Source organism: Manis javanica, chromosome 2 (genome assembly GCF_040802235.1).
Source record: "Manis javanica isolate MJ-LG chromosome 2, MJ_LKY, whole genome shotgun sequence".
Lineage (NCBI taxonomy): Eukaryota > Metazoa > Chordata > Mammalia > Pholidota > Manidae > Manis > Manis javanica.
The window spans coordinates 117,363,927-117,366,712 of record NC_133157.1 but is presented as its reverse complement, the minus strand read 5'-3'; the positions used below and the strand labels follow the sequence as shown (position 1 = coordinate 117,366,712).

The 2,786-nt window shown below is 30.7% G+C and overlaps 1 long non-coding RNA gene across 1 annotated transcript; it reads left to right on the top strand.

The window, feature by feature from the left end:
- The first annotated feature begins 220 nt into the window (after positions 1 to 220).
- On the top strand, positions 221 to 2,145 carry LOC140847832 (uncharacterized). The gene is made up of 3 exons (XR_012128029.1): positions 221 to 305; positions 387 to 482; positions 2,044 to 2,145. It is a non-coding gene; the product is annotated as an uncharacterized lncRNA (long non-coding RNA).
- Positions 2,146 to 2,786: the final 641 nt, after the last annotated feature.

The window sequence follows — 2,786 nt, the reverse complement described above, 5'->3', positions numbered from 1 at the left end:
CCCAGAATACCTAATCTATAACTGCCAAGAGAGCCCATTAATATTGTTTGAAAGTTTTAAGTAAACTTGTTAGTGTACAGTTTAATTGAATCACTAAAAAATAATTAAAATAAAAATTAAATTTTTCTACAGTATTCTCCTTTGTGTAGTAGTGCACCTATTACAGTTAAGCCAAAAAATAAGAAGCTGAATATACTACTAACTGATTGTTAGATTTCTTATTTTTTAGACCTAAAGATTGTCTTTGGTCTATTATGAGGAGGGTGAACCATAAAGATCCTCATGTTGCTATGCAAGCTCTGACTGTGAGTGATTTCATTTTAGGTTCTACCACAAAATTGTCTGCTGAAATTGAGCCCTTTTAACGTCTGGTTTTGTGCTTTTAGCTTCTAGGAGCATGTGTATCAAACTGTGGCAAAATTTTTCATTTAGAAGTATGTTCAAGAGATTTTGCTAGTGAAGTAAGCAATGTATTAAACAAGGTAAGGAACATTATTTTCAGAAGTGAATTAAGACAGCCTTCTTGTATTTTATTGTTCAGTTCTTCACATTTCAAATCCCAAAGGACTCTAGTCTGTGCTTTTTAAAAAAAAAAAACTTTCTAGGTTACATCTATCCATTATCTAAGTAAATGTTACATTTTGCTTGAATAGACTACAAATGTTTAACTATGAGAGTTGGGTTTTTTACAAGCCAAATTAGAGTACATACAAGCTTTTCTTCAGCACTCCTTTCATTTGATACAAAAACATGTGATTTCTTTATTTGATTAAATAATGCCAGTCCATTTTAGGCAGTTTTTGTAACAATTTTTGTAGGCACAGAGGTATTTCCCATTGTAGAACTATTCAGAAATAATGCCAAAATGTGGCATTGTTAAGATTTCATCTTACCATGAATGAAAAAGGACACTACCTAACCATCACAGGGTTTTAATACTGTACTTATTATCTGCTTAACTGAATGTAGAATTCAAATCCTATAATTTCAGAAATTTAAAACAAATTAAATTATGAAATAGCATGTGAGTTTTCTCAGTAAGAATTAATGCAGTCTGTTCTAAAGGAAATCATTTCTGGCTTTTTTGGGGAGGGTGGTATTATATATCAAGAAAACATTTTAAAGTGTTGAAAGGGAAACTGCCTCATGTTCAGTGAGAAAAATAAGTATTTCCAGGTTTTAGTAGAAAACAGTATAGAAATGAAATAAGAATTTAAAATTCTGTAGTTCTTTTCAAACATAATTATGTGATAACTTTTTCTGTTTTTCATTCTGTTATATTTAGTTATTTCTTACTTAATAACCACTCTTTCAATGTTCTTTAAGTCCGTCAAAATGTACAACTATTTATGAAGGGATTCTAATAATGGTTTCTCTAATTTACTTAAAGATAATGGTACTCAAAAGCTTGTATTTAGTGACATGAGCAGCTATTATGAAAAGTAAACAGCTGTATATTGGAGAAAGGACTTCTCTTTTTTCCAAATGTTTTACAGTTTACATATCAATTTTGTGCTTAATGGGGACATGTTATTTTGAAGAATTAAGTTTCCAGGAATATTGACATGCAGTGGACCTCAAACTGGGCCTCAGATAATTAAATAGCTTGAGGAAAACACAGTCATGCATATTAGAAGACAGGTATTAGGCATAAAGGAACTGTACCATTTATTCTCTTTTACCTTATTTTTATTGGTTTGCAAAAACCAAAGTAAAAAAAATGCTTTCCTGATGTACAAAGATTGCTTAATTGCAGAATGCTCTGTAAGGTGTTGTCTTTCTGACCTCCAAAATAACAAATTAAAATTACATATTTTATCTGTTTGAATTTGCTGTGAGATATATATTATGGTATCTCCCATTGTTATTTTCATAGTGTAAAAATAAAATTAGTGTATTTCTAATAACCAACTATATTATGTGTCATCTATAGCTAGGAGTAATACATAATTCAAAAAGAGATCTATAACACTATTATATTTAAGGTATCTGTGTTAAATTGTTAGCCAGCAAACAAGCACTTTTTTTTTCTCTATATTTTAGGGTCATCCTAAGGTGTGTGAAAAATTAAAAGCTCTTTTGGTTGAATGGACAGATGAATTTAAGAATGATCCACAGCTTAGTCTGATATCAGCAATGATTAAGAACCTTAAGGAGTAAGGAGTTACATTTCCAGCTATTGGCTCTCAGGTGTTTTGCATTCTTGTGTGTGTGCTACAGTTTGTTTCTCTAAAGTAGCCATGTTTATTTGAATTTTTCTTTTTTTCCTTTAAATGCAGCTAGTTTTTACTCCAGAGGAAATTTTATTAATAATTTTGCATTCAGATGTGCCCCAAAAAATGTAGTGGAATATTGATGTGTTCCAGCTTCTTCTTCTTTGTAAATGAATTGGTTTAACGTTTTGCATTAAAATTTTGTTTTCTGGTTTTTATAATACAAAATTGCTTATTATATCAAGTAATACTGGCAGTCTTATTAAATTGTCTTACTGCTGTAATTCTGTCAAAGAATGACAGCTCAAAAATCAGGATATTCTTAAAGCTAAATGGTGAGTTTAGAGTTTCTTTTGTGAAATTATGACTACTTATATTAAAAATGCAAAGGGGATGTAAGGGCATCCGTGGAAAGAAAAGCACACAATGCATTTCTCCCCTTAATAGGAGCTGAGCAGTGTGTAAGTCTTCTTCCTCGCTACTAGTAAATAAGTTGATTGAAAGGCTTAGCTTCCCTCACCCCAAAATTTTTTATGTAATTGATGTCATATAGAAAAAAAATGAAAGCTATCT